The following is a 19,532-nucleotide window of genomic DNA, read 5'->3' as shown; positions in this document are numbered from 1 at the left end:
TCTGCTTTCTGTCTCTCTAGATATGCCTATTTTGGGCATTTCATATCAATGAATCAGAATATGTGGCCTTTGTGTCTGCCTTCTTTTACTTAGCATAATGTTGTAGTATCTACCAGGAAATTCCTTCTTATGACAATAGTATTCTGTTGTATGGTGATATCGCATTTTGTTTATCCATTCGTTAGTAGACAGACGTTTGAGTTGTTTCCATCTGTTGGCATCTTGATGTAGTTTCTGTCATTCTCTTCTCTGTATTCTTTGACATGCTTTCTATCATATAGCTTGCTTTGCATTTCACATTCTTATCTGCATTTTTCCATGTAAATAAAAACTTATGAGTACAACTTGTAATAGTTGCATAATCATATTCCATCTTGGGGCTAAATTATAATTTATCTAACCATTCCCTTGAAGTCAGGCATTTAGCTGTTTCTAATTGAAATCAGGTTTTAAAAGGAGCAACAAATGAGAGAAACCTCAGAGGACCTTTCCAGAGGCGATTAAACCGCCTCCAAGCCTATCTATGCCAGCAGGCTTCAGAGCCCAGTGTGGGGCAAAAATGATTTATCCCAAATTACTAAGAGGCATGGAATGGACTGGGTGAGATAAAGAAGATTCTTCTCCAGCGTGGCATGGCATATCTGCCAAGGGCCTAGACCCACTCTCCCCCAGACCCCTAAACATCGAGGGGGAGGTGTTAGAGAAGGCGGGAGAGGTGATGGTGGCCTGTGCTATGGCTTGTCTCCCCACAATTTTTTCATTTAGTTGTGGAATTTTTTTCTTTTTACACTTGACAGTCCGGTCTTTGTATACAATTTGAAGAGGTGTGGAAAATGAATAAAGAACTTGAAATTGAAATTGCCTGGAATTGATCACTTGGAGGCAACTCCTATGAACAGTCTGGCATATTTCTTCCCAGTCCCTTGAACACAGTTGAAGACCACATTAGATAGGCAATGTTAAGATAACATTGGAGCCCAGGTGGGGTGGCTCACGCCTGTAATCCCAGAACTTCGGGTGGCCAAGGCGGGCAGATCCCCTGAGGTCAGGAGTTTGAGACTAGTCTGGGCAACATGGTGAAACTCCATCTCTACTAAAAATACAAAAATTAGCTGAGCATGGTGGTGCACGCCTGTAATCCCAGCTACTTGGAAGGCTGAGGCACAAGAATCGCTTGAACCCAAGAAGTGGAGGTTGCAGTGAGCCAAGATCACACCACTGCACTCCAGCCTGGGTGACAGAGTGAGACTCTGTCCAATAATAATAATAATAACAACACTGGAAAACCTGAATTCAAAAGTAAAGTATGTTCACTGTAGAAAACAGAGAAAACCCTATACTTAGGGAAAACTAGTGCCACAATTTTGTTGTATAACCTTTCAGTGTATTATGCCTACATGGAATATAATGTGGATAAAATATTTCAGCAAAACTGGGATCAGACTGTTTTCTTTCCCCCACCTTCCATAACATTTTAGCATTTACCCTGCCAGCAGAGGTGTGCATATGTATATGTATGTATATATATATAGCATTCGGTTCCTTCATGTGAGAAAGACCTTTGCAAAATATTAAGTGAAAAAAAGCAAGTTACAGAGTATGGTTATGTAATTCCATTTTTGCTTTTTTAAAAAGAGGAATATATTTATTTGTACATACTTGTATATATGAAGAGAATCCCTGAGAAAATGCCCAAGAAACTGATCCTGGGGCTTTAGATTTCAGGAATGGAGATGTGTTTTTAAGAGAAGGGGGTTTCGGAGGGGAGATTTTTACAGTTTGTATATACCCCCCTTTTTACTATTTGACTACTTGTACTATGTCATTATATTGGCTTTGTAATTTTTTTTACAAAAATTTTTTTTACGAAAAATTTAAGTTTAATTGGAAAAAATAATTATATGTGATTAAATATTATACATCATTTTTAATGGCAGTATAATAATTACTGTATGGATATACCATGCAGTATTTGACTAACATTAATTCATAGACTTTTTGGAGGGGGTTCAAATTCTTTTTGTAAATTTAAATTCTGTATAACCATGGTTATTTGGTTGGGGTTAATTCCTAGCAGTAAAATTGCTAAAGTTTTTGCACCATTTTGTCAAATGCTTCTTAGCAAGTTTCAACCAAGTTATGCTCCAGCTGGTGAAGTGCCAGATGCCCCACTAACCCTTCCTCATCTAGATGGGGTAGGGGAGTTGATATGGATTGGCTGTGTCCCCACTCACATATCGTCTTGAATTGTACTCCCATAATTCCCATGTGCTGTGGGAGGGACCCAGTGGGAGATAATTCAATCGGGGGGGTGGTTTCCCCCCATACTGTTCTCATGGTAGTGAGTAAGTCTCATGAGTGCTCATGATTTTATAAGGGGTTTCCCCTTTTGCTTGGCTCTCATTTCTCTCTTGCCTGCTGCCATGTAAGACGTGCCTTTCACCTTCCTCCATTATTTGAGGCCTACCCAGCCGCGTGGAACTGTGAGTCCATTAAACCTGTCTTTCTTTTTAAATTACGCAGTCTTGGGTATGTCCTTATCAGCAGTGTGAAAATGGACTAGTACAGGGACCTTCTGGTGTTCTGTTCTGTTTGGCTATTCATGAATGCCCACCATGTTTTTGTTACCACAAATATGGTAGGCACAATAATGGACCCTCCAAAATGTCTACATCTGAATCCTCAGAACCTGTGACTATGGTAGGTTATATGGCAGAGGGACTAAAAGCTCCTATTCAGCTGGCCTTGAGGTAGGGAGATGATCCTGGATTATCCTGGTGGGTCCCGTGTCATCACAAGGGTTGTTGAAGTAGAGGTGGGAATCAGAAGGAGGGAACCAGAGAGGTGGCTATATAAGAAGGCCTTGTTGGTGCGAGGTTGCTGGCTTTGAAGATGGAGGAAGGGGCTACCAAAGTAGGAATTTAGGAGGCCTCTGGTAGCTTGGAAAGGGCAAGAAACTGGATTGTCCCCCAGACTCTCCAAAAAGGAACTCTGTCCTGCTGACATCTTGATTTTAGCCCAGTGAGATCTATATTAGACTTCTGACCCCAGAACTGTAAGATAATAAATTCGTGTTGTTTTAAACCACTGAGTTTGTGGTGATTGGTCCAGCAGTGTAGGATATTCATATGATGTGTGAAATATCGCCAACACCTATTATAGTTCTTCCCCTTGGGAGGCACTTGGCTCTTGTCTAATATTCTTCCATTGTCTGGTGCTGGCCACAACAGTACTGCTTTCTTCTTGGTAGGAGTTGGAGGATTCCCATGTATTTGGAAGAGCAGGTCAATTTGCTTCTTTATGGCTATGAAGCACAGAAATGGAAACACACTCTAGATTCTGATGTCTGATACTCCCCACAAAGGACTGGACCTAGAAGTTTTTTTGTTTTTTGTTTTTGTTTTTTGCTTTGTTTTGTTTTGTTTAAATCATTTTATTTTGAAATAATTTCAAGAATACTGCAAAGAACTCCCGTATACCCTTGTATTTGTGCGTTTTGCGTTGCTCTAAAGGAATATCTAAGCCTGGGTAATTTATAAAGAAGAGAGTTTTGTCTGGCTCACCATTCTGCAGGCTGTGCCAGCATCTGTTTTAGGTGAGGACCTCAGGAAGCTTCCACTCATGGCAGAAGGCAAAGGTGAGCAGGCTTGTCACATGGTAAGAGAGGGAGCAAGAGAGAGAGCAGGGAGGTCCCAGACTCTTTTTGACAACTAGATCTCCTGGTAACTCATTACCGTAGGGAGGGCACCAAGCTGTTCTTGAGGGATCCACCCCCATGACCCAGACACCTCCCACTAGGCCCACCTGCAACATTGGGGATCACATGAGGTTTGTAGGGGACAAATATCCAAACCATATCAGCCCTTCACCCAGATTCACTGGTTTTTCATATTTCGCCACATCTGCTTTATGTATTTTTCTCTTCTCCCCTCTAAAGCATTGGAGTTGTCTATCTCATGCCTCTTTATTCCTAAATACTTCAGTATTTTTTTTCTCTAAGAACAAGGACATTCGCTTAACATGATCACAGAACAATAATCACAATCAGGAAATTTAGCATCAGTACAATGCTATTATCCAATCTGCATAGCCCCAGCGTTTGCCATTTGTCCCAATAATGTTGTCTTTTAGCAATTCTTTCTGCTCCCAGTCCAGGAGCCAACCCAGGATCACGTGTTGCATTTTGTTTTTATGATTGTTTAGTTTCATTTAATTTGGAACAGTTCCTCAGCCTTTCTTTATCTTCCTATGACGTTGATATTTTTGAAACATTCTGGCTCATTATTTTGTAGGATGTTTCTCTATTTGGGAGGTCTGATGGTTGCTATGATTGGATTAGATTATGCATTTTGGCAGGATCATGCTAGCTTTGATGTCAGATCCTTGGTGGGTCCCGTGATGTCAGTTTGTCCCGTTATTAGTGAGGGTAACCCTGATCACTTGGGTAAGTAATGTCTGCCAGGTTTCTATACTGTTTTTCCTTTTATAATAACTTATTTGCAGGTGATATTTTGAGACTGTAAATATTCTGTTCTGTGTCAAAATTTACCTACTAGTTTTGCCTGATTCAGTTGTTTTGCAAAATTTTTAAAAACTCACTTGCAGGCAGAGGCGGGTGGATCACGAGGTCAGGAGATCGAGACCATCCTGGCTGACACAGTGAAACCCCGTCTCTACTAAAAATACAAAAAAAAAATTAGCCAGGCGTGGTGGCGGGCACCTGTAGTCCCAGCTACTCGGGAGGCTGAGGCAGGAGAATGGCATGAACCTGGGAGGCGGAGCTTGCGGTGAGCCGAGATTGCGCCACTGCACTCCAGCCTGGGTGACAGAGCAAGACTCCGTCTCAAAAAAAAAAAACTCATTTGCTGTTTTACTGTAGAGAGGAGCTTTATCTTGTGATTTATTTATTTAGTACAAATATGGATTCATGCCTTCTTACTTTGTTATTTATGATTGGTATTATTTACTTTGATACTCAGAGTGCCCCAGATTTGGATATGGCAGAGCCTTCAGCCTGGCTTCTGTGTCCATTTGACATGCATCTGTCATTCTTAGAGAATTTCCTTACTTTCTGGCTCAAGAAGATGGTTCAGGCTCATCTTGTACTTTTCCTGCCCAGCCTTGGAACCAGCCATTCTCCACTAGGCCATGATTTTTCTCAGTGGAGAATGGCATTTAGATATCAAGATCTGGGGGCTAGATGGGCGTATTGCTACTGAGGTGTCATTACTAACAGGCCTTTGAGTGGACAAAGCTAGGAAATATACATGCCTGCATTTGTATGCACAGTCACCCCTTAAACAATGCAGGGCTTAGAGGTGCCAACCTTCTCACACAGTTGAAATTCACATATAACTTTTGATTCTCCAAAAACTGAACTATTGATAGCCTACTATTGACCTGAAGCCTTACCAATAGCCAATTAACACATATATTGTATGTTATATATCTATATACCATATTCTTAGAATAAAGCTAGAAAAAGAAAATGTTATGAAGACAATCATAAGGAAGAGAAAATACATTTATAGTGCCTTACTGAATTTATTGATTCCGTAAGTTTACCTCATCTATTTACAAGATGAATCGTCTGTCTGAAATGGTGCCCGAGTGTAGCTGCAGACCTCAATCTGTGGCACATATTAAGCAATGCAACTTTTTCTTATAATGGCATGACTTTCTCTGCTTCTTGGGAGTACTTCCAGCATCACTAGTGGCACTTCATAGGGGTCCTATGGTGTTATTCAAGCTTTATGGTAGTGCACAAAATATGTTGAAAAATATACGAGAGCCACGAGGGACCACTTTTTACTATGATATGCAATTTACTGTAGAGACAGACCACTCATGCAGAGATGATGAGCGGCACACGGCGTTTTAAGCTGATACTTTCAAAACTTGAGCACACTGAACTAGCAACAGAAGGTGGCTATGAAATTATTACAGTACTACCATGTGTACTTCTGTAAATTTTATGCAGTTATGATTTAATACTGCATTTTTATGTTCGTTTATATTTCTCTTGACTGTGAATGGTGCCATGTATTATCCACAAGGGTTTGTGTATGTAAGTTTTGATAAATCTTAATTTTTTAGGTCAGGCGGGGTGGTTTACGCCTGTAATCTCAGCACTTTTTGGGAGGCCGAAGTGGGCGGATCACCTGAGGTCAGGAGTTTGAGACCAGCCTAGCTAATGTGGTGAAACCCCATCTCCACTAAAAATACAAAAAAATTAGCTGGGTGTGGTGGTGCACACCTGTAGTCCCAGCTACTCGAGAGGCTAAGGCAGAAGAATCACTTGAAACCAGGAGGCAGAGGTTGCAGCAAGCCAAGATGCATCACTGCACTGAGCCTGGGCAACACTGTGAGACTCCATCTCAAAAAAAAATTTCTTTTTAACTTTTAAAAATAATAGATTTGTGGCTGGGTGCAGTGGCTCACGCCTGTAATCCCAGCACTTTGGGAGGCCAAGGTGGGTGGATCACTTGAGGTCAGGAATTCAAGACCAGCCTGGCCGACATGGTAAAACCCTGTCTCTACTAAAAATACAAAAATTAGCTAGGCATAGTGGCGCATGCCTGTAATCCAGCTAGTTGAGAGGCTGAGGCAGGGAGATGGAGGTTGCAATGAGCTGAGATCACACCACTGCACTGGAGCCTGGGCAACAGAGAGACTGTCTCAATAAATAAATAAATATAATAGATTTGTGTATATTTTATGATAGTAAATTATAAAGTAGACTACATATATTTTATGCGTTGATGACATGCCTTTTTCTTAATTTTCTCTATTTCTAGGCTACATGGCTCATCTGTTTTTCCAAATTGTCACAAATCTCCAAAAAAATTCTAGTATATTTAAGAATCTGCATGTAAGTGTACCTACACAGTTTAAACCCATATTGTTCAAGGGTCAACTGTATACATATAATACACACTCATATTCATACATGTGTGTACACACATATATCTGTATGTATGTGTGTACATAAAGATATACATGAAATATAGATATTTCATTATTTGTCTAAAACATGAGTTCACTCATACTGATACCTCCTCTTCTAGGCCAACATCACATGGTTCTTCCTAGCTTTTCCCATTTCTTCAACAGTGAGAAATCAAGATCCTACCTTAAATGTTTACCCATTTGCCCAATTTTACAAGACACAAAAGTAGTTTCAGAATTGCCATGTGAAGTAGAGCTTCTGATTTGTTTATTTTGTCCTTAAACTGAGGGTTTATAGTCAAAGCAGTCTGTTACTTGGGTTAGTTATTTTGTTTCCCACTTCAGCTGAATTATGTTATTCATATGAACAAGGTTCATTTGTTTTTGCTGGCATTGAATAGGGTTTCCCCGTCTTTATTGATTTAATTTTACTTTCTGAGTACTAAAACATCAAAACTATACAAAAAGGTACACTCAGAGTACGGCTCCCCACGTCCCTTCTACCCATTCTCACCTGCTCCTTAAAGGCAACCAAATAAGTTTTTGGTTTATTCCTCTTGTTTCTTTTTGCAAAAATAAGCAGATTTGTATCTATATGCTTTCTTTCTTCTATAAAAGATAGCATGCTATAGATACTCTTTTGCACTTAATTTTCTTCACAGTATTCTGGAAATCCTGTTTTGTCAGTGCCCAGAGGTCTTTGTCATTCTTTTCGACGGCCGTGTGTATTCTGCTGTGTGGCTGTACCATACGTTATCCAACCGTTCTCCTCTGTATGGACATTTAGGTTATTTTCAGTGTTTTACAGTCACAAACAGTGCTTCAGTGAGTAACTGTGTACATATGTATTTTATTAATTTGGGAAGTATATCTTCAGGGTAAATTTTTGAAAGTGGGATTCCGTTAGCCAGGCGCGGTGGTGGCTCATGCCTTGTAATCCCAGCACTTTGGGAGGCCAAGGCGGGCGGATCATGAGGTCAGGAGATAGAGACCATCTTGGCTAACACGGTGAAACCCCATCTCTACTAAAAAATACAAAAAATTAGCCGGACGTGGTGGTGGGCACCTGTAGTCCCAGCTACTTGGGAGGCTGAGGCAGGAGAATGATGTGAACCGGGGAGACGGAGCTTGCAGTGAGCCGAGATCGCGCCACTGCACTCCAACCTGGGCGACAAAGCAATACTCTGTCTCAAAAAAAAAAAAAAAGAAAGAAAGAGAAAGAGAGAGAGAAAGAAAGGAAAGAAAGGAGAGAAAGAAAGGAAAGGGAAGGAAGGAAGGAAAGGAAGGAAGGAAGGAAGGAACGGAGGGAGGAAGGAAGAAAGATTGATTCCATTAAGTGTTGGATCATCCTGAATTCCCACCAGCTACGTAAAAGTGTGCCTCTTTCTCCATAGCTGACAGTCACTGTAAAGTTTTACATTTTTTTCTCAATCTGATAGGTGAGAAATGGTATCCTGATGTAGCTTTATTTTGCAATTTTTTTCTTTTTTGAGACAGGATCTCGACCTGTCACCCAGGCTGAAGTGCAGTGGCACGATCTCGGCTCACTGCAACCTTTGCCTCCCAGGCTAAAGTGATCCCCCCATTTCAGCCTCCCAGATAACTGGGACTAAAGGCATGCACCATCATGCACCATCACATACATCAAAAATAATTTTTGTATTTTTTGTAGAGATGGGGTTTCACCATATTCCCCAGGCTGGGCGATTTTCTTATTATGGGTGAAGCTGAACATCTTTTCATATATTTAATGGCCATTTATAATGTCTTTCTTGTAACTTGTTCATGTCTTTTATTATCCTTTTGCTCTCAGGATTTTGGATCTTTTTTTCCCCTAAAACTTAAGAATTCCTTAAATATTAGAGCTAACTGGCCCTTTGTCTGTGGTATATATTGCAAGTGTTCTCTCCATGTGTCTTAGTCAGCTTAGGCTGACTGAAATACCAAAGACAAGGTGGCTTAAACAATAGGACTTTATTTTCTCACATTTCCGTAGGCTGGGAAGCCCAGGGTCAACGTGTTGGCCAGTTCAGTTCCTGGTAAGGTCTATCTTCATGGCTTGCCTTCTTACCGTGTCCTCACATGGCCAAGAGAGGACTCAGGTGTCTCTTCATCTTCTTATAACGGCACCAACCCTTTTGGATTAGGACCCCACCATTGGATTAGAAGGTAACTGTATTTACCTCCTCACAGGCCCTATCTTCAAATACAGTCAGATTCAGGGTTAGGATAGGAATTTGGGGGGGACACAAACATTCAGCCCATAACATGCTGGTTGTCATTTTCTTTTGACTTTGCTTATAGAGTTTTTTTTCAATACAAAAGTTTTATACATTTTAAATCTAATTTAATTATTAATCCCTTCTTTTGTTGAATTTGAGTCAGGTTACATGTTTCCTTATGCCCAGGGTATAGATGAACTTATCTATTTTTTCTCTTAATGCCTATAAATACATTTTTCCTTTTGACCTCTGATCTGTTTGGCATTTAGTCTTATAGAGGGCATGATTTATTTTATCTTTTTCTAAATAGCTACTCATTTATCCTACTACTGCATAGTCTGTCTTTGTCACAGTGATTTGTAGTGCCACCTTTATCATACACTAAAATTTTGTGTGTCCTTGGGCCTATTTCTAGTCTGTTTCACCGTCTGTCTGTCTACTCATGAGTCAGTGCTACACTGGTGTAATTATGGAGGATTTAGAGCAGGCTTTAGTGCCTGGTAGCTTCTCTAGTAGCTTTTCTGTATCAGGGTTTTTCATAGCCGTTCTTGCATTTTATACTTTTAGATTTTAAAACAATTGTTTTTATTTTTTTTTAATTTTTTATTATATTTAAATAATAAAATTATTTTATGTTTTAAAATTAATAGATTTATTTATTTTATTTAGTTAGTTTTTTGAGATGGAGTCTCGCTCTGTCACCCAGGCTAGAGTGCAGTGGCGCAATCTCGGCTCACTACAGCCTCTGCCTCCCAGGTTCAAGCCATTCTCCTGCCTCAGCCTCCCAAGTAGCTGGGATTACAGGCGCCCGCCACCACGCCCGGCTAATTTTTGTATTTTTGGTAGAGACGGGGTTTCACCATGTTGGCCAGGCTGGTCTCGAACTCCTGATCTCAGGTGATCCACCCACCTCGGCCCCCCAAGGTGCTGGGATTACAGGCGTGAGCCACTGCGCCTGGCCAATAGATTTATTTTTTTAGAGCAGCTTTAGGTTTACAGAAAAATTGAGTGGGAACTACAGAGTTCCCATTATACCTCCTCTGCCCCAACCTTTCCCCAACACATTTTCACCTATTATTAACATTTCGTGTTAGTGTACAAGAGGTACTTTTGTTAGAGTTGATGAGCAAATATTGATGATATTTTTATTAGTCCATACTTTATATAAGGGTTCATAGTTCAGTGGATTTTGATCAATATATAATGTCATGTATCAAACATAGTGTAATACAGAAGAGTGTCACCCCTCTAAAAATCTTCTGTGCTCTGCTTCTCATCCTTCCCTGAGCCTCAGGCAACCACTGATCTTTACAGTGTCTCTATCAGTTTGCCTGTTTCAGAATATCACATAGTTGGAACCATGCAGTGTGTAGCCTTTTCAGACTGGCTTCCTCCCCTTAGCAGTATGCATCTAAGGCTCTTCCCTGTGCATTTTTATTTTTCCCCATGAATTTTTACTGACTTTTCTAACAAAAGCTTGTTGATGTTTTTGTTGGGATAATGTTAAATACATGAGTGAGCTGAGAGAGAGCCGATGTCTGGGTATTGCTGAACCCTTTCCAAGAGAAGGGGATATTTTATTTGTTGAGTCATTTTGAGTGTTTTAGAAGTGTGTGAAGTTTTCTTCATATAAACATAACATTTCTTGTTATGTTTATTCCTTGGTAGGTTTTCCTCTTCTGTTGCTACTATAATTGAGGTTTCCCCTTCCTTCCATCCTGTCTTCCAACTGGTCACTGTTTGTGTCTATGAAGGCTGTGGACTTGAGCTTGAGAACTTGATTCTTGCAGGTCTGCAGAGCAGCTTGAAGCAGGTGGTAGACTGGGTTCTGGGCCAGCTTTGCCCCAACTGCCCAGGAAGCCTTGGACCTGTGACACCCCTCCTCTACCTCTCACCCTAGTTTTCTTTCTTCCAGAATGAGGGGCTGGATTAAATGTACACCATTTCCCAGAGTGTGATTCCAGCAAAAACAAACCTGATTTGTGTTTTTACCTCTTTGTCTTCCCTTTGATTGTAAAAATCAAATGCTCCTTCCCTGCTGCAGCCTGTAGAGCTGGGCTGCATGTACCCAGCCTCCCTACATGCCCTGGCCTTGTCAAATGCAACCTTTACATAAATGGAAAATGTCTCCAGCCTGTCTGCAGGAACCAGAATGGGGAGGGGACTAGCTTGTTTGTATGCCTGCGCATCCATTTATTTAATTGTTTATTCATTCATTCGTGGATTCCATCAGGCATTTGTCAGGTGCTTCCCGTGTGCCATTCAAGGGGGGTGCAGTGCACTGACTTTGAACTCTCTGCCTGTAGTCTAGTACGATCTCAAACTGTGGGGAGTGAGTGCTGCAGGGTGCCCTGGGCGAGGGGGATTAGTGATATCTGCCTTGGAGTTGGAGAAGTCTTCTTGGAGGAGGTGTCATTTGAGCCAAGACCTGAGCGTTCAGTAGGCGTTATCCAGGTGAGGAATGAAGGGAAATACGTTTTGGGCAGAGGAACAACGTGTGCCAAGGTCTGGAGTGGGGAAAGGGCTCCATCTGTTGAGTGAACTGAGAGATGGCAACTATGGTTGGATTGGAAAAAAAGCAGTAGGGGAGGAAGGTGAGAGATGGGTTCGGAAGCTAAGGCTCCTCTCAGGCTAGGCAGAGGAGCTTGGAAGCTACTAGGGGATTTTAAAGGAGGGTGTGACAAGATCAGGTTTGCAGTTTAAATGAATCTGTCTTCTACATAAAGAAAGTATTGGGCAGGGTGGTAAAAGTGGAAGCAGGGAGGCCACTTAGGAGGCTGTGGTAATGGTCCAGGTGAGAGACGAGGACAGCTGGGATCCGAGTGGAGTTAGTGAAGATGGAGGGTCCTTTTGGAAGGGAAAGTAAAATCCATTGGGCTTGATGATGGATCCAGTGGGTTTGGAATTTTAGGATTGAGCAGTGAGATGAGGAGCCCTGGAAAAGGACCAGGCTTGGAGGAAAGAATCGGAGAAGGTCAGGGCTTTGATCTGGAGCTGTGTTTAGGCTTGTTCAGGATGGTGGCCATTAGTCACATGTGGCTAGTGAAATGGAACTTGTGTGACTGGGGGAGTGAATTTTTAATTTTATTATAATTTAAATGTAAATAATAGTTGTTGGACAACCTAGTTATAGGACATTTCCATTATTGCAGGTCTGGATCTCAGAATAGCAATTGGTTTGGCTTGAAATCCCACTCTGCTACTTGCTTGCTGGGTGTCCTTGGGCAAATAACTTCACCTCTCTGAGTCTCACCGCTGTCATCTATGAAACACAGACCCTTCCATGTCTCAGACAGTGCCTATTAAGTTTAGAGCTAAACTGTACAAGGTAGCTGGCCTAAGCGAGGCACTTGGGGGTTGGTAGTTGTTATTCTTTCTGTGTTTGACCTCTGTAATTTCTCTGTTTACTTTGGAAGCCAGATTTTCCTGTGGAAAGAACTCAGGTTTTACCTTGACTCAGAGTACGACCTTGGGCAAGTTCTTTCCCCTTTCTGGCCTCAGTTTTGATTGATGGCTGGGTTAGAGCAGGCCTTCATTGAGGCTGCCTGTGTGGTGAATAGAGTAAGCAGGTACTAACAGCAGATCTGCCAGTGTCAGAAGAGGGAACCGGAAGGAAGCATGGACCATATTGGGAGTCAGTGTGCATTAGCCTTGCCGGGTCCATCCACAGCGTTTCTGGTTAGGTTCTGCTTTGTGAGAGCTCTAAACCAGAGAGGGTTGGGTGAAGAGCTCACCCAGACCCAGCCCATACCCTGAGCTTGCTCCAGGAACCATCTTAGCAATTACCTGCATCTTTTTATTTTCTTTTTCAAAATATGGACAAGGTTTACTGACTTCTGAACTGTTGGGAAAAACTAATGTCTCATTAAAACTGTATTGCTCACTTGTAATGAAAGAAAAAAAAAACAGCCCATTAAAGTTTTATACCTGACATGGAAAGCTATTAAAGATTCATAATTGCAATAAAACTCTTCAATAGAATTTGAATTTTCCTTGTGATAATGCTGCAGCCAACAGGGTCCTCCCTTGAAGCCTCAAGATCCATTTTAACACAGGCTTGGGAGGGTGCTGAAGGCAACTCTGAAATCAGCTTCTTTCGGGCCCTTCCCAGCGTGGCTGGTACAGGTGCACGCGTGGTCTGAGAGGATGGATTCCCATCTCCCAGCTCAGCCTCGGGATCAGGTTGTTGGCAGGCTTCTCTCCTAACAACTTCTGGTGAGGGAGCTCGAAGCTACTGCCATTCCACCACAGGTTCTTCCTGCCGGTTCCCTTCATCGGGCACGAATACAGCACCTACTGAGTGCATGGCCTAAAGCCCAGGGCTGGGAGGGGTAAGAAGTAGAGGAAGGGCAGGCTGGCTTTTCTTAAAGGAGAGGGTGGTATTGGTTCATGCAGGGGCCTTGCTGGCTGATAGAATGAAGGCCAGATCCCAGCTCTACTTCCCGTCCTCGGCTTCCTCATCTGTAAAATGGGGTTAACAATATGAGTTTCATGGGTGTGGTCAACGTGTGTGGGTCAGTGGAAGCCAGAGGCAGGGCCCTGGGGAAGGTAGGTGGAAAGGTAGGGGGTGGCGCTGAGAGACACCCTGCAGGTAGAATTGCTAGATTTGGTTGGTGAGTGATCAACAGGTGAATTCAGGAATAAGCATGGCTTTCAAAAATGCATTTATTGCATTTATGGCCCCATGGAGACCCATGCGGTTACTGTATGTTAGCTACTTGTTTATGTGCTCTATACTTGTTCATTCAGTCAATATTTATTGAGCACCTACTATGTGCCAGACCCTGTTTTAAGTGTTGACGATACACTGGGGAATGTATTAACTCATTTATCAACCAGGTACTGATATTGTCTCTATTTTCCAGAGGAGGTAACAGGCACAGAGAAGTGAAGTCAATTACCCAAGGTCACACAGCAAGTAAGTGGCAGAGTGTAGAATTAGTCAGAGACTCCTGGGTCTGTGCTCAGAAACACACACCAGATGGCCACTGGTGTACTCTGCACAACACACTAGCTGTTAGTGGTCTTGTTCCCATTTTGGGAAGGAAGGCTTAGAACAATGAAATTATTTTCCTCAGGTCTCTTAGAGAGTAAGAGGGCTCTGTTAACCCAGCGAGGTCCACTGAGTGTTTCTGCTGTTCCGCGGGCCCCCTCTCCTCCTGGGGCTCCTGCGCCTGCCCCAGACCTAAGGGAAGTGAATTCTCTGCTTACTGGTGGTTGGCCAATTTCAGGGAAATCGGTATCCTGTCCTTATTGAAGCCCCGCCGTGCTCTTCTCAGAGTGTCTGAACATGAGCCAGTCACTCAGTGGGCTGTGGATGATGGAAGAGTCTTTCCCCTGCCTTAAAATGAAGGGCATTCCATGGTCCACCCTCCACTCCTCCATCAGTGGTGACAAATAGGATGCCCATGGTGACAAATAAAATAAAGCTGCCTTTATTCGTTTATCCTTCCGTGTCCTCCCCATCAGTGCCCTGCAAGCAAGCTGAGCAATATTAGACACTCGATCACACTTGGCACCTGTCTCTCCTATCTCCAGCACGTCCTGTCTCAGTGAGCTCTGGTGGAGGGATATGAGTGTTTCCATGGTTAGCCGTGGGTCTGGGCTTTGCCGTTGCCTTGCCTTGTGGCCCTAGACACGTTCCTGTCCTTTCTGGGCCTCGGATTCTGCATCTATAAGAGACGCCTTGGAAGGCCCCGATGGATACAGCATCTTTGCCTCTATTTTCTGCTTTATTTTCCTGTGCTGTCTAACTCTGAGTTGGCTTCAGTGGGTAGGAAAAAGCCACATTGCAATGAACAAGCAAACAGAGTTCATAGTTTTCTTTGGGAAAGAGTGAGAGGAAGATCTTTAAACATGCTGCCTCCAAATTCACATCACACCAACTGATGGGAAAGGGGAAACAAACAGAAGTGAGACCAAGAGAGGAGGAAGGCCAGGTCCCCCCATCCATTCACCATTTCCTAAGCATCTCCCGCATGCCAGTGCTGTGCTGGGATGAAGGTGGCATAGGGTGGTAGGAAGAAGATGAGAAGATTGGGCTCAAAGGCTGGTTCATTTGTTTACTTCCAGTACAACTAGTGACCTTGAGCAAGTCACTCGACATCTCTGAACCTGTCTCCTGTATTTGGAGGAGAAGCGCATGAGAAGCCATAGAAAGCCTGATGTGTCTCAGGCTCTGTGCAGGGTGGTTCCATTTGATTCTCACAGCTACCTGGGAACTAGTGGTAGTATCATGCCCATCTTACAGATGACAAAACCGAGACTCAGGTTGTACTTGAGAGCTGTGCAGGGCCACTCAGCTACTATGTCACGGTTGCCTGGCTTTAAAACTAGAGGCTGCAATGTAGGGATGGGACTCCACACTCCACTGGCCACACGGGGTGGCACTAGGACACTAGCAGCAGGGAAGACACCACACTTGGTTGAAAGTGGTTTGTGGACTCTACATCACAGTGAGTGTGTAGACAGCTCTTCTCACAGGGCTCCTAGACCTGGGGAAGCTTTGCAACAAGTAGAGGAAAAGGGAGCGAGCTGGACACAGAAAAACGGGAGCCACTCCAGACCAACTCAGATGCTGTGGAGGGCCCTGTGGAGACCCTGAAGCCAGTCCTACCTAGCACTTTGGTTTGAACACAGGCTCTGGAGGAAGAAGAGACAGGAGAGGATTGAAAAGAGATTGGGAAGATGGGCTTACACGTCCCCAGTAAGTCAGGGTTTCCCAAGTGTGGCTCCCATTTCACAGCCGTTCCCCAGGCAGATTGCACAGGAATCCACACCGCCTCTTCCAATCTGGTAGGGATATATTTACTTAACAGGCATGAGGACAATGTGACTAGCACAGCCAACCTGGGTTTTCACGCATATTAACGCCTAGGTTGAGGCTGAAGTAAGTGGGATGTTGGGTAATTCCCGTGACTCCGGTTGCATAAGTGCCAGGTGCCAGGCTCAGGGTGAGGGAAGTGACCTAAGTTTGGAAGCCACAACACTAAATCAGCCCCCACAAGAGCCACTGGTCCCAGAGGTGACTGATACCTCCACCCCAGGGTGGCTAGATTTTCAGTAATAAAAATACAGGATGCTCATTTAAATTCGAGTGCAGATAAACAATGAATACGTTTTTTGGTATGTATATGCCCTGTGCAATATTTGGGACATACATATATTTTTAAAGCATTTGTTTATCTGAAATTCAAGTTTAACTGGGCGTCCTATATTTTATCTGGCAACCTTCCCCCAGCCTCATAGAAGGTCACGTCGATGCTCATAGAATTGAGTTGTTCCCTCCCCTCACTGCCCTCCTGGCCTGGACCCATAGGAAGAGTCTTGCATACAGAAGGATGCCCTTCCATAGCTGGTCTTAGATGCCAGTTCCTTTAACTAAACTGCAGGGATGCAATAAAGTGTGTTAAAGGGAAGATTAAAATTATGCCCTTAGTGCAACGAAAGCGAAAGCTATTGAGGGGCATACTTAAGGAAACAAAGCACTTCCGCGGTGAAGAGTGCAGCCAGCTCCAGCTCAGAGCAGCAGGTGGAAGCGGAGAAGATTCCTGCCCAGCAGAGATGAGAGATGGAACTGCCACGTGGTTAGGTGGTTTAGCAAGTTGGGTGCCAGTGAGCCCAGCAGGAATGAGTTTCTCCTCCACTCTCAGTAAGGCCTGAGTACCTGGGAGAGCTGCACAGCTCTGCCTCTTAGCATCAGAGAAAGCCAGCTGGGAGAGAGGGGAGGAGGGAGCTGCAGAGGCGAGATAGGGATGGGCAGTATCCACACCTGCTTGCATAAGCACTGATTGAGTGCTTGCTAGGTACCAAGCCCTGAGCCAGATGTTAGGTTTTGTCTCAAGCTCTTTACAGGAAGACCAGCTGGGGCTGCCGAAGTTCTCAGGGGCCCTAGCTTCTCAACCAGGGAGCTCAGAGACATACAAAGGGAGAAAGAGAATTGCAGATATTGCTGGGGGCATGGTGAAAGCATGTGGCATTGAGATGCTGCTGACTATAGATATTTGGAGAAGGACAATCCTGGGCTAGGACTCCCTTTTTACTCCCAATGAAAGTGAGGCACAAAAGCTATTGTGGGTTTTGTGGGGCCATGTGGCACGGAAGTGATAGAGTTAGGATTTGAACCCAGATCTGATTGTCTTTGAAACCATTAGCCATAGTGCTTTGCTTCCTCCTAGATTATGAGGGGTCATGGGAGGTGTTTAAGCAGGGAGAGATGTCATCAAAGCAAAAAGTTGATTAAATTAATCTGACACTGGCGGGGCGCGGTGGCTCACGCCTGTAATCCCAGCACTTTCGGAGGCCAAGCTGGGTGGATCGCCTGAGCTCAGGAGTTTAAGACCAGTCTGGGCAACATGGCAAAACCCCACCTCTACTAAAATACAAAAAGTTAGCTGGGCTTGGTGGTGTGCACCTGTAGTCCCAGCTACTCGGAAGCTGAGGCATGAGAATTGCTTGAACCCAGGAGGTGGAGGTTGCAGTGAGCTGAGATTGCGCCACTGCACTCTAGCCTGGGCAACAGAGGGAGACTCAGTCTCCAAGAAAAAAAAAGAAATTAATCTGGTACTATGTCTGTGGCCAGTTTAGATGTAAATGCACAGTGAGGAGGATGCTAGCTCACTAACGTGGGAGGGAGCAGGTAGGAACCCAGGTCAGGGGGCTGATGGGGGTGGAGGACAGGATTTGCTGAAGGATCTGCTCAGTGGGGTAAAGGCAGAGTTGATGATGGGATGAAGTTTTCAGATCTGGCTGCTGCAGGCAGGGTCAGGGAAAGGATGGCAGCACAGTAGCTTTGGACAAGCTGGATTTGAAGCGGTATCACGTGGTCCCCAAACAGAGCTCCCGGCAGCAGCCCAGTAGTAGAAAGCAGAGGGGCCTTGGTGCTGGCCTGACCTGGATGTGCAAATCAGCACTTCTTTTCACTAGCACTGTGACAACAAACTATGTGCTTAACCTTTCTGGGCCTCAGTTTCCTCTCTAGTGAAATGGAGAGCCATGATATCTACTGTATAGGATGTTGGTGATATTAAGGAGAAAACATATAAAGGGACAAAGAAGGCTGGTGTAACGTCCATCTCTGAACTGCAGCAGAGATGGTCCTGGAGTTGGAATGGATGGAAATGCGTGTCTTTTTATTAATCTGATTTTTTTTTTTTTGAGATGGAGTCTCGCTCTGTCGCCCAGGCTGGAGTGCAGTGGCGCAGTCTTGGCTCACTGCAAGCTCCGCCTCCCGGGTTCACGCCATTCTCCTGCCTCAGCGTCTCCGAGTAGCTGGGACTACAGGTGCCCGCCACCACGCCCGGCTAATTTTTTGTATTTTTTAGTAGAGACGGGGTTTCACCGTGGTCTCAATCTCCTGACCTCGTGATCCGCCCGCCTCGGCCTCCCAAAGTGCTGGGATTACAAGCGTGAGCCACCGCGCCCGGCCTGATTTTTTTTTTTTAAACAGAGTCTTGCTCTGTCACCCAGCCAGGCTGGAGTGCAGTGGCACAATGTTGGCTCACTGTAATCTCTGCCTCCGGGGTTCAAGCGATCCTCCCGCCTTAGCCTCCCGAGTAGCTGGGACTACAGACGCACCACCTGGCCGGGCTAATTTTTATGCTTTTAGTAGAGATGGCGTTTTGCCATGTTGGCCAGGCTGGTCTTGAACTCCTGACCTCAAGTAATCTGCCCACCTCAGCCTCCCAAAGTGCTGGGATTACAAGCATGAGCCATGATGCCCCGCCTCATCTGATGATTTTTTTAATTGAATTCCTACTGTGTGCTGGGCCCTGGGGATACAGTGTGGAGAGGTTGATGGGGAAACTCAGTCATCACACAAAGCTGAGCTCCCCCTTGATGGTGAGCTAAATGGAACAGGAGCAGGTTATCCTGCTCAGCGCAACATCCCAGCACACAGTAGGCATTGCAGTAAATGGTGGTGAATGCTTGAAATGCAGCACAGACCCCACTCTGTTAGGGTCATGGAGGCAGAGGCAGCAAGCCTCCCCTGAGCGTGTCAAAGCTGGTGCAGAGGGGAGAGGTAAAGTCTGTCTTTGTAACCACTTTCTCTAACTCTCACCTCTCCCAACTGGGGTGAGGCATTCAAGAAAAGCCGGGGAACTGGGGAGCAGGGTTTTGGTTCTCATCCCATCTTCTTTTCTCCCAAGCTCCCATTTGTCTTACCTTTTCCAAATCTTTGAAAAATGCTGGGTAAACCTACAGGAGTTGATATGTGCTCTCAGCAGGCTGGGAAACTGAGGAAAAGGAAAAACAGCCAAGAATAACCAGCATTATGAGGCTGCCCTTCAAGGCCTCAGTGGCACGTGACCATGGGCAGCCCTTTCCCGTCCTTAGACCTCAGTTGACTCATTTGTGAAAGGA

At 44.3% G+C, this 19,532-nt stretch overlaps 1 protein-coding gene across 4 annotated transcripts in view; it reads left to right on the top strand.

The window, feature by feature from the left end:
• Positions 1–19,532, top strand: part of WHRN (whirlin) — a 104,499-nt gene that overhangs the window by 59,675 nt on the left and 25,292 nt on the right. The window lies entirely within an intron of this gene.

The sequence above is a fragment of the Nomascus leucogenys genome, chromosome 8 (genome assembly GCF_006542625.1).
Source record: "Nomascus leucogenys isolate Asia chromosome 8, Asia_NLE_v1, whole genome shotgun sequence".
NCBI classification, from domain to species: Eukaryota; Metazoa; Chordata; class Mammalia; order Primates; family Hylobatidae; genus Nomascus; species Nomascus leucogenys.
Note: the sequence above shows the minus strand (reverse complement) of the source record. Positions and strands in the feature narration are given on the sequence as shown.